The sequence below is a fragment of the Notolepis coatsorum genome, assembly GCF_963971535.1.
Source record: "Notolepis coatsorum genome assembly, chromosome: 12".
NCBI lineage: Eukaryota > Metazoa > Chordata > Actinopteri > Aulopiformes > Paralepididae > Notolepis > Notolepis coatsorum.
In genome coordinates, this window is record NC_140176.1 from 31,288,375 (window position 1) to 31,301,271 (window position 12,897).

Here is a 12,897-nt window from a genome sequence, read left to right on the forward strand (position 1 = left end):
GCGCCTTTCTCAGACTCAAGGACACTATACTACAAGGAGAGAGAAGCTATATAAAAGAAAGGGTAAAAAAAATTAGGGGGGGGAATGATGAATATATGTGTATAGTAACAACAGGAAAAAACAAATAAGAAAAAAAAAGCAAGGTGCACTTGGATGAAGTGGTAACAAGAAAGTTAACAAAATCAAAAACAAAAAACAAAAACAAACAAACAACAAAAACAACGGGATCTGTGGCTTAAAAGAAAAGAGTCAGGGGGTGGGCTACTTGGGAGCAGGGAGCAGGGCCGTGTTGAGTGAAGGCAAGTGTGAACAGGTGTGTTTAGGTGGGTTTTGAAGAGGTTGATGGTGTCAGAGCCTCGGATGGAGGATAGGAGAGGGCATGATGCCAGAGGGTCACACTGACATAGCAGGTTGATGCTTCAATGAACCACTGAAAGCTTTACAGGGTATCTGCAGGTTTCAACAAGTTCAATTTAAGACGGACCAAGCTCCCGATAGCCCCCGCAAAAAACTACTTGAATACAAAAACATTTAATACATTTTATATTATTTCATCTCCCCCCAAAAAATCGAATACCTGTGCAAATGAAGTGTAAGACTTTTTCAAATACCTTTTAAGGCCTTAAAATGAGAATTATGAATTTAATACTTTTTAATACCCCACAGATACCCTGCTTTAAACTAGGCCTACATGAACAATGTTAAATATTGATTCAATATATGGACTAAACGTAAGGCCAGACCGTGAAAATGGCACCGCGAGTGACATCATAAGATCTTCCAAAACAATTGCAATGTGAGATTTCTGCCCGTATCGCTCAAAACCCCCAATGTCAAACCAGTCCGGTCTCATTCTCACTTGGCGGGTTGCTATGTGGGCAGAGCCATAACAACAGAATCCAGACCCAGTGGGCCCCGGGCCTGTCTGGCCTTCTGATCCACCAGCAGCTAATGCACACAGAGACAATGAACCTTTATATGGAGTAGCTTTGCTCATGTTACTGCTGCTAAGCTCACCGGAACAAGGAGGCAGCACGGAGTGAAAGGCCAGACGGAGAGACACACCGGCCGTCCGACGAGGGGACCGAGACCGGACCGCCCCCAAGGCCCCCTCAAGACCCCTAGCAGGACCTGGGCTAACCAGATCCAAGTGATACACGATTAGGATTAGATAACACGCATGACACTGATGTAAATAAAAACGTCTTGCTTTGCATTGCACGTTATATAGCGCGGTCCTTTCAGAAGTCGTATACTAATGCGATTAGTACATCACGCATATTGTCAAAGGCAATCACTATTGATCCGACTCTGAGAATACATATTTGGCTTCACAGGTCAGTAGGGTGGGCTCATTTAATCCTAATGGGAGACAATATTTGGCTACCATCTGATTAGGCGATTCGTTACCCGCTTAAACATGGAGTGTGTGTGTGTGTGTGTGTGGTGGAGGGGGGCAGGGGGTACAAGCCCTATTAGGCTGTAGACTCGGTCCAATCAGGAATCAGAGGGTGCCAAGCGGTCCAATCAGGAATCAGAGGGTGCCAAGAATGAATGACACACTGTGGCTTTATTTAGGCCTCCATTACATTTCAAAACATTATCACACTTAGCCTATAGGCTATATATAGACAATTTGATTAGAGATTCAATAGCTGAATATGAGCTTTATCACAACCATTATAGGCTAAATGACTTATTGACATTGCCACGACAATTGCCATTTAAAAACGTTGGAGCAAAATAGTAAATTGATTTTGAGCTTTGGTGAAAACTTAAAGTTATAGCTCATAATATTCACAATTGATATACACAAAGAAAAATCCCAGGTCGGGGCTTCAAACAGGTCATTTTTATTTGATAACATCGAGTATTGAACTCGTATTGCCAACAGTTCCCAGCGTGTCCCACCACTGTGCTTCATAGTGGATCCTGCAGGTGTTGATCCTGCACAGACTACAGGAGAGGGGCCCCAGGGCCACTGCAAACCACACCAGACGAGTGACATGCCCACCAACGACTGGGAGACTATAGCCACACTTTGACATCGACATTGTATTCCACTGTAGGGCATTATTGGTGCGTTGCACAAACATTCTTGGCCGAACGATGCAAAACCCTGCAAATCTTGGAAGCTAGATGAATGCACCTTGCGGGGTCGGTTGCAAAGTAATGATCTGTTCTACCTCCAGGCACGAATACAACGTGTGCATGATCTCATAGCAAGCTGCAAGATGTAACCTTACGAGCCCCCCCCTTCATACTGTAGTTTGAGGACGTAAGATGTTGAACGATATAGCCAAGACGTTTGGTCTCTCTCTCAATAATACCCCATTATTCGAGTTCCTAGCTTAGCGGGCTAACTAATATCAGCAACCTATCTACGAGTATTCCCCTCGCAGGTGTCGGCTTCTGAAAGCTTACAAACCAACGGATCAAACATGCATACTGTCATAAAGGTGCACACCCCCCCTCACCCCCCAGGTACAGCTATAGCCACATCTAGCTAGTTAGCCTCGACTAGCTTAGCCGGGTGAAACTCATCATGGCTGACCGGCCGAGCATCTCACATCGTCCACATCCTCGACACGAAAGGCTGTCGCGAAGCCTCACATGACATGGACGGGTGACAGTCTGCAAAACAACCTAGAGACGAGCCGACAAAAAAGGGACATTATATTTTGAGGTATTTTTGTTTACCTTTGTCCAGGGCCAGACCCCAGTTACACCTCCAACATTGGCAAACACTAAAGAGAACTGATGGAAGTGGGGACGGACCACATGATAATTCCGGAGGGGGGGGTGTGTGTGGAATGAAACAGTCTCCGTTTATTATACTCCGATTACTTTAACATGGCATGATATAGGTTTTTAACGCTTTAGGTTTCCTAGCCAATGCAAACGGTGCGTGTGATGTGTTAGCGTTGTTCCTGCGTGTGTGCAGAACCTGAATGTCCGCCCCCCCCCCACACACACCACTGACACAGAATGGTTCGGTCTAACTTTGCTTCCTGGGAACCTTCAGTGTTTTCCAACCTTGGTTTGTCAGGAGGACCTATGACCTGAGATCTGGGGTCTCTAGAAACATGTATATTACTACTCTAGATGTACAGTCATATGATCTGACGCCGTGGAGCAGGAGACTGAATGGCTTCTGGACTGCAAAGAAACATGACCAGTTTACAAGAGCATGTTGAATTACGTGCCTATGATGAGGAATGAAACATTGTTTATTAGATTAGATTAGATTAGATTAGATGCACACGAAAATAGGTTTGACATCCAACCAGAGTGCAATAGTAATATACTATAATATAAAATATATAAATTAGTACTACTGAGTACCGGTAATAGTGCTAATCAGATGTATGTACTTGATTGATTGATTGATTGATTGATTGATTGATTGAAAACTTTATTAACAGATTGCAGAATGGGTACAATACAATACAGTACAGCTCAATACACACAATTGTTAAGGGGATGCAGACCAGAGAAAGACTTTCGTCTTGTTTACATCAGGGTCCCCCATTTTCAATTAATCGGGACATAATGACATACATGACATACAGATAGACAGTACTGCTACATCTATACATTTATGACATACCAGATTTGCAAATACAGTACTGTTTGTGATACAAAAAGAGTCCAGAAAAGAGAGTATATACATTTGACGTAAAAACTGTACATTGGAGGTGGGTGGGTTAGGACATTTACAGGGGCCAGTTTCGAATTGCAGTCTCCCGTAGGTGTTCTTTGAGAGTGGTTTTGAAAGTGGGTAGTGATTCACATTCCTTTACAGCTTTGATGTGGCATAATTGCGAAACGTGTTTAGTCGCTTGTTTGAGCCGAATCTGGGTTTAAAGGGGAACTCCAACATTTTGGGAAATTTGCTTATTTAACATCTTCCCTGGAGTTAGACAAGAAGATGCATACCTTTTTTGTCTCTGTGCGTGCATTTTAGCTTTGGGAATAGACGCTCCGTTAGCATAGCTTAGCTTCATCACTGGAAGTGAGGCAGGACAGTAGCCTTACAGTGCCTTACAGTGTATTGCAAGGTCTGACATTGACCAAACTTGATATGCATGACCTTGGTGGGCTCTAGGTCAACTCCTGAAAAGGGGGTCAATGTCAGACCTTGCAATCAAAAGTTAGGGGGCGCACTGAAATTATGGCAAGGGTTATTAGCCCCCTAACTTTTGATTGCAAAGTCTGACATTGACCCCCTTTTCAGGAGTTGACCTAGAGCCCACCAAGGTCATGCATATCAAGTTTGGTCAATGTCAGACCTTGCAATACACTGTAAGGCACTGTAAGGCTACTGTCCTGCCTCACTTCCAGTGATGAAGCTAAGCTATGCTAACGGAGCGTCTATTCCCAAAGCTAAAATGCACGCACAGAGACAAAAAAGGTATGTATCTTCTTGTCTAACTCCAGGGAAGATGTTAAATAAGCTAATTTCCCAAAATGTTGGAGTTCCCCTTTAACATGATTTGTGGAGCTCCCTCTGGTGTTATTAAGTATTTTGACATGTACATGGGTACCTTGGTCGTGTTACGTGTAGTCAGTGTATCTTGTAGACCAGGCCCATTGCAAGTTGCTGTACTCTGTCGTCTACTCTAAGCCATCCTAGGTTGTCAAAGTGGGCAGGGGTGAGGTGGGTTCTAGGAGTAAGGTCAAGCAGTAGTCTGACCAGTTTGTTTTGAGATGTTTGTAATCTTGTTTTTAGTGCCTTTGAGGTGCTTTGGTACCACGAGGTGCAAGCATAGTCGTAGTACCCTTGAATGAGTGCTCCTGCCAGAGTCTTCAGGCTATTCTTGTTTACCAGAGAGGAGATCCGGTACAAGAATCAAGAACAGGAACAAGTTGCAGTCACAAGCTGATGACATGTCATTTGCATAAATTAGGAACAGTAACAGTCCTAGTATGCTTCCTTGTGGAACACCACAGCTCAATGGGAGGGGGGGGGGGGGGGGGGATAGAGTACCGTTTACCTCCACCATCTGTTCTCTCCCCTCCAGGTAGGATTTCATCCAGCTCACTGATAAACTATCAAAACCAATTGCTTTTAGCTTGTCAATCAGAATGGAGTGATTGACAGTGTCGAAAGCCTTTTGGAGGTCCAGCATGACCATGACCACTATAGCTCGGCCGAGAAAGTGTCGATCGACTTGGGATTGGTTGCGCCATGTTCAGGAGACTGTCAGGCGTATAACAATATATTGGATCGTGTGTGTGTGTGTGTGTGTGTGTGTGTGTGTGTGTGTGTGTGTGTGTGTGTGTGTGTGTGTGTGTGTGTGTGTGTGTGTGTGTGTGTGTGTGTGTGTGTGTGTGTGTGTGTGTGTGTGTGTGTGTGAGAGAGAGAGAGAAAGAGAGAGGGGGAGGGTGTCACTAGTAGCTCATAGTAGGACAACTGAGTGTAAAGTCAGTTAGTGTTTATACTCGACCACATTTTGCACAATTCTATAGCCCTGGCCTATTTTATAATTCTATTCTATTTCTATTTTAATTTAGTTTATATTCCATTTTATGTTATTCTACCTTTTATTTTTCTGTCCGTTAATGTCGCACCAAATGACCAAATCAGATTCCTTGTATTGTATGTGTACTTGGCAATAAATACCTTTCTGATTCTGATCAGAGTCAGATTCTGAGTGAACTAAAGCCCTGTTACCTGGTGAGCCTGGTGTCTGTCTGGTGAGCCTGGTGTCTGTCTGGTGAGCCTGGTGTCTGGTCCGTCTGGTGAACCTGGTGTCTGGTCCGTCTGGTGAACCTGGTGTCTGGTCCGTCTGGTGAACCTGGTGTCTGGTCCGTCTGGTGAGCCTGGTGTCTGGTCCGTCTGGTGAACCTGGTGTCTGGTCCGTCTGGTGAGCCTGGTGTCTGGTCCGTCTGGTGAACCTGGTGTCTGGTCCGTCTGGTGAACCTGGTGTCTGTCTGGTGAGCCTGGTGTCTGTCTGGTGAGCCTGGTGTCTGGTCCGTCTGGTGAACCTGGTGTCTGGTCCGTCTGGTGAACCTGGTGTCTGGTTCGTCTGGTGAACCTGGTGTCTGGTCCGTCTGGTGAGCCTGGTGTCTGGTCCGTCTGGTGAACCTGGTGTCTGGTCCGTCTGGTGAGCCTGGTGTCTGGTCCGTCTGGTGAACCTGGTGTCTGGTCCGTCTGGTGAACCTGGTGTCTGGTCCGTCTGGTGAACCTGGTGTCTGGTCCGTCTGGTGAACCTGGTGTCTGGTCCGTCTGGTGAACCTGGTGTCTGGTCCGTCTGGTGAACCTGGTGTCTGGTCCGTCTGGTGAGCCTGGTGTCTGGTCCGTCTGGTGAGCCTGGTGTCTGGTCCGTCTGGTGAGCCTGGTGTCTGGTCCGTCTGGTGAGCCTGGTGTCTGGTGAGCCTGGTGTCTGGTGAGCCTGGTGTCTGGTGAGCCTGGTGTCTGGTCCGTCTGGTGAACCTGGTGTCTGGTCCGTCTGGTGAACCTGGTGTCTGGTCCGTCTGGTGAACCTGGTGTCTGGTCCGTCTGGTGAACCTGGTGTCTGGTCCGTCTGGTGAACCTGGTGTCTGGTCCGTCTGGTGAACCTGGTGTCTGGTGAGCCTGGTGTCTGGTCCGTCTGGTGAGCCTGGTGTCTGGTCCGTCTGGTGAGCCTGGTGTCTGGTGAGCCTGGTGTCTGGTGAGCCTGGTGTCTGGTCCGTCTGGTGAGCCTGGTGTCTGGTGAGCCTGGTGTCTGGTGAGCCTGGTGTCTGGTGAGCCTGGTGTCTGGTCCGTCTGGTGAGCCTGGTGTCTGGTGAGCCTGGTGTCTGGTGAGCCTGGTGTCTGGTGAGCCTGGTGTCCGGTCCGTCTGGTGAGCCTGGTGTCTGGTCCGTCTGGTGAGCCTGGTGCCTGGTGAGCCTGGTGTCCGGTCCGTCTGGTGAGCCTGGTGTCTGGTCCGTCTGGTGAGCCTGGGGTCTGGTCCGTCTGGTGAGCCTGGTGTCTGGTGAGCCTGGTGTCTGGTGTCTGGTGAGCCTGGTGTCCAGTGAGCCTGGTGTCTGGTCCGTCTGGTGAGCCTGGTCCGTCTGGTGAGCCTGGTGTCTGGTGAGCCTGGTGTCTGGTGAGCCTGGTGTCCGGTCCGTCTGGTGAGCCTGGTGTCTGGTCCATCTGGTGTCCGGTCCGTCTGGTTCTATACAACAAGAGGTGCAAATCCAGAGCCTGCAGAATAATGAAAGACCCTCACCACCCCAATAACAGCCTGTTCCAGCTGCTGAGGTCAGGCAGACGCCTGCGAACCCCAGCTACTAGGACAGAGAGGCTTCGGCTCAGCTTCTTCTCCCAGGCCATCAGAGCCTTGAACACTGAACACTGAGTGCCACAGAACACTGAACTCTCCACACACAAGCACACATGAGCACACACACGACACGCACGCTGTACACGCTCGCACACTAGCAGCCACTTTAACATGAGCAAGCACACACTCATGCTGCACATGCCCACACTTATGGCCACAAAGGAAAGGTCACTTTAAAAATAGTATAGCAACAGTAACAGTGTATTGCACTACCAAAGGACCTAGCATGTCCTTCATGCTCTGTAAATAACTATGTACAAATACCGAGATGCCCCACTATGTTACCTGTTTATTGCACAATGTTGTTTTATTGGATTCTATTATATGTTGTACTACTGTATTGCACATCGTTGCGGGCAAGACCACCCGCATTTCATTGTATACTTGTATGCTGTGACAAATAAAACTCTTGACTTGACTTGAGCCTGCTGGGAGGGTAACAACTAACTCAAGAGACACTAACTAACTGAACAAGCTGGTGAGGAAGGCTAGCTCTGTAGTGGGAGTCAAACTGGTCAAACTAGAGGAGGTGGCTGAGAGGAGGACGAGGAAAATGCTGGACGCTATTCTGGAAAACACAAAAGCACATTCAGCCATAGACTTACCCCCCCCCACGACACACCACAAACCACCTCGGCCAGTCCTTCGTGTCAGTAGCCATCAGGCTCCAGAACCGTGGACACGGACTGCTGCTCACTGGAGAGCTAACGGCTGGTGAACTTGAGAACTGTTAAGACTATCTGACTCTTAATAATAAACACTGTTAGAACTATCTGACTCTTAATAATAAACACTGTTAGAACTATCTGACTCTTAATAATAAACACTGTTGGAACTATCTGACTCTTAATAATAATAAACACTGTTAGGACTATCTGACTCTTAACAATAAACACTGTTAGAACTATCTGACTCTTAATAATAAACACTGGTAGAACTATCTGACTCTTAATAATAATAAACACTGTTAGGACTGTCTGACTCTTAATAATAAACACTGTTAGGAGGACTGTCTGACTCTAAATAATAAACACTGTTAGAACTATCTGATTGATTGATTGATTGAAAACGTTATTAACAGATTGCAGAATGGGTACAATACAGTACAGCTCAATACACACAACTCTTAATAATAAACACTGTTGGGAGGACTGTCTGACTCTAAATAATATACACTGTTAGGACTATTTGACTCTTAATAATAAACACTGTTAGGACTATCTGACTCTTATTAATAAACACTGTTAGGACTACCTGACTCTTAATAATAAACACTGTTAGGACTATCTGACTCTTAATAATAAACACTGTTAGGACTATCTGACTCTTAATAATAAACACTGTTAGAACTATCTGACTCTTAATAATAAACACTGTTAGGACTATCTGACTCTTAATAATAAACACTGTTAGGACTCTAGTGCAGTGTGTTACTATATATACTATATACTGTCTGATTGAATCCTGCCACTCACTACTGTTCACTACTACTACTGTTATCACTATTATCATTGCTACTTGCACTTTGTTCTATTATCTATTATGTTCTATTATTATTACTACCTATCATACCTGTACCCTCCCCCCACATGCTGCTATGACACTTGAATTTCCCAAAGGGGATTAATAAAGGAACACTTGGCTTGATCATCATAGAATTATACAGGTGATCATTAGGATCCTAGCTCCTTGGGGGATCTTGAAATTCACTCTGATCACAACTGTTGGTTTCCTAGCAATAAAGAGGGGTTTGTTGAGATAGGTCTGTGTGCATACTGTAGGTTTTAACAGTTTGCTCAATCTAATGAAACTAATCACATTAATTATGATCAATAAATAAATCGTCAGAGAAAAGAAAACGTCTGTTTGTTATACACTGAGGTGACCAGTAGATGGTGCTATAAATCCAGGTTAGAAGGGACTATAATCACAGTAGTATAAACTTCATGTCGTAGCAGAAAATGATCCTCAACACAGAAAACCTGGTACTGTAGCCCCTTTCGTGACTGTTATGTACTCACAGTTGCACGAGGGTCTTGGACAGAGAAACGCAATGGTTTGAAAGCTCGGCGTTCCTAATAAACATTTTAAATATGTTTTATAAACGTGTAAATAGCGAAGAACGTATGGCTGCTCTCCCCCGAACGCCGCACTGCCGTCTAGGTGATGTTTACACGTTTATACATTTAAAAAAAAAAAGTGTATTAGCAACGCCGAGCTTTCAAACCATTGCGTTTATCTGTCCAAGACCCTCGTGCAACTGTGAGTACCTTTGAAATGTCTCTGCGATACTTGTATAACGAACGTTTCGCGTCAGACCAGTTAAAATAGGGTGGTTTCCTATGGGAAATTGTGGATTCAGTCGGCCAAACCGTGTGAATATTTTCCCTAACGGAGTTGCACTTCCGCGTTCGGTTTGCGCGATCTGATTGGCCACTGACGTTTCTGGTCATGTGACATCTGCGCCAATCGTGTGACGCCTGTTTCTGCGCCTCTGATTGATTGATTGATTGAAAAGTTTATTAACAGATTGCAGAATGGGTACAGTACAGTACAGCTCAATACATACAATTGTTAAGGGGATGCAGACCAGAGAAAGACTTTCGTCTTGTTTACATCAGGGTCCCCCATTTTCAATTCATCATAACATATTATGACATACACAACATACAGATAGACAGTACAGTACTGCTACATCTATACATTTATGACATACCAGATTTGGGTCGGGGGGGGGGGACACTGTACACTGTACATTGGAATACTGACAAAGCCATACTTGGTCATTTACTGTACAACTGGGTTAGGACATTTGTAGGGGCCAGTTTTGAATTGCAGTCTCCCGTAGGTGTTTTTTGAGAGTGTTTTTGAAGGTGGGTAGTGATTCACATTCCTTTACAGCAGGGGTCAGCAACCTTTTTGACATGGAGTGCCTGTTTGAAATATAGTTGTAACTAGTGTGCCTCAACAATATTCCATGCATCGTACATTTTTTTTCTCATAATCAGGTATTTTTAATGATAATTTTTACATTATTACATCATTATTGTTATTGTTATTATTAACAATATTATTATGATGGTTGTATCAACCCTAAATTTGAGTTGGGGGGGGGGGGGATGCAATGCAGACAAACAGCTGCATACAGTGCGACCATTTCACTCACATTTGCCCATTCATTTTTGGACACATCACACACCATTGTACGTGTGCTGTCATAGCTCCACCTACAGGCCTAATGGAGAACACCAGGAGAACACCAGGATGTGAATGGAGGGTGAATGTGAGGTCTATCGTGTAACTACGTTTTGATTGATCGCAAGACTACACTGTAATTCTTTTATAATAATAAGTACCAGAACTTAAAACTTAAACTTAAAAATATTGAGTTCAGTTACTGTGCATTAAGGTTTTCAGTTTTCAATCCATAATAAGTTAACAGAAAAATAAGTACACAACCACATTATTTCAACCTAATAAAACTATGTTTATTGTCATTGTTTTAAGAACACAAGTTGACTTGGTAATACTCACATTTTGAGTAAAAGAAATGGCTTTTAACATGTGCAATGTTCAATGAAATAGAAAAATAAATAATAAAATGTGTTGATTAATCCCACTGGTCACAATGGTGACCGTAATAATGTTTTTGTTATAAGGCTCTGCAAATGTTACTGAATGATGTAACAATGTATTTCCAGCTAAATTGAAATAATAAACAAATAAAGGGTCTCAATTAAATATGTTGTAGTAAAAAGAACCTGTGGGAGGATTTCAACAAGATAAATGCGACAACAGTGCAAAATATTTCACTATAATATTTCAAAGCAAAAAAATAAATAAATAATAATTATAATAATTTTTATTTTTATATTTTTTTAATGCTGCCCCCTGTGCCTATGAAAATGCCCCCGCGTGCCTACGCAGGCACGTGTGCCTAGGGTTGCCTACCCCTGCTTTACAGCTTTGGGTAGGGCGTTCCACATTGATGTGGCATAATTGCGAAACGTGTTTAGTCCCTTGTTTGAGCCGAATTTGGGTTTAACATGATTTGTGGAGCTCCCTCTGGTGTTGTGATCGTGGTCAGGCATGCGTTGCTCATGGGACGAGATTGCACTCCGTGCAGAGTAAGATTTGACCAAAGATTTGAGCAGAAGTGCGCTGCACTCGCCAACTCGCTATAAGTACCCACCTGGGCTACTTTGCATATCAATAGCGCCGGTCGTCAGGTGTGTTAAATACGTTCTCAGATAAGGGCGGCTACGTGGCGTAGTGGGCAAGGCGCTCGCCACGAATGCGGAGACGCTGGGCTCGCCTGTTCGAGCCCAGCGCTCCACATTGCTTTCAGTTTAGCTGGTCGTTCATACTAATACACATTGGCCGTATTAGGGGGTGGGAAACTGATGGGTGGGGATCGGGCGTTGTGGACAGCGACTCCTACAGGTCGGTTGGTGCGCCTGCGCAGTAGAATCAGGAAGTGTCGGGGGCAGCGTGAGCCTCCCACGCGTTACTCCTCGCCACTGAGAGATCGAGCTGCGCAGGTGAAAAGATGCAACTGCTGTTACCTCAAGTACCGGAGGGGACTTGTGCTATGTATGACTTAGTCCACATTGCAGCCGGCTTGTGGGAGGCAAGAAACAGCGTTCGTGACAGGGGAGGGTTGAATTGGATGATATGAAATTGGGATGGGAGAAAATATAGAAAATGGGAGAAAAAGTGGATCAAAAAAAGAAATACGTTCTCAGATACATTCACACCTAACTTGTGAATGATATGTGTTACATTCCATTCGTAGAGGCAATTAGGCAGTCTTTAGTCTGTGCTCAAGCAAGGGGACATTTATGCGCACGCGCCGGGAGCGCGCGTGCATGTGGCGCCATTAGCGTGCGTGCAATCACAGTTGATATCAGGAACGCACCGCTGATCGTGGTATTCACTGAACTTTGGGAAGTATTTTGACATGTACATGGGTACCTTGGTCGTGTAGTGTATCTTGTAGACCAGGCCCATTGCAAGTTGATGTACTCTGTCGTCTACTCTAAGCCATCCTAGGTTGTCAAAGTGGGCAGGGGTGAGGTGGGTTCTAGGAGTCAGGTCAAGCAGTAGTCTGACTAGTTTGTTTTGAGATGTTTGTAATTTGTTTTTTAGTGCCTTTGAGGTGCTTTGGTACCATGAGGTGCAAGCATAGTCGTAGTACCCTTGAATGAGTGCTCCTGCCAGAGTCTTCAGGGTATTCTTGTTTACCAGAGAGGAGATCCGGTACAAGAACCGAGTTCGTTGGTTGACTTTTTTTTATTACATTGGATGCCATTTTGTCACAGGAAAGATTAGCCTCTAGGATGGAACCCAGGTAGGTAATTTCATCTTTCCTTGTGACAATATTGTTGAGCCAGTATGACGGCAGTATTGTCTCTCGCGTTGGTGACAAGCGTTTAGTCCGCTGCGCCACCCAGCCGCCTCCGAGCTGAGGGTTTTTTCAACCTGTAACTTGTTCTTGTCAGAGACCAGCATCACAGTCATGAAAGGGGCTACTGGTACTGTAAAACTGGTGACCCACCACCGTGTCCATCATGAAAAGGTTGGATGG

The 12,897-nt window shown here is 45.0% G+C and overlaps 1 protein-coding gene across 1 annotated transcript in view; it reads right to left on the bottom strand.

Annotated features, from left to right (window-relative positions):
• stau2 (staufen double-stranded RNA binding protein 2) overlaps positions 1–2,772 on the bottom strand; it is a 411,601-nt gene extending 408,829 nt beyond the window's left edge. Inside the window, exon 1 of the mRNA XM_084325794.1 lies at positions 2,701–2,772. The gene's annotated coding sequence lies outside the window, so the exon portion shown is untranslated. The remainder of the gene's footprint in view (positions 1–2,700) is intronic.
• Positions 2,773–12,897: the final 10,125 nt, after the last annotated feature.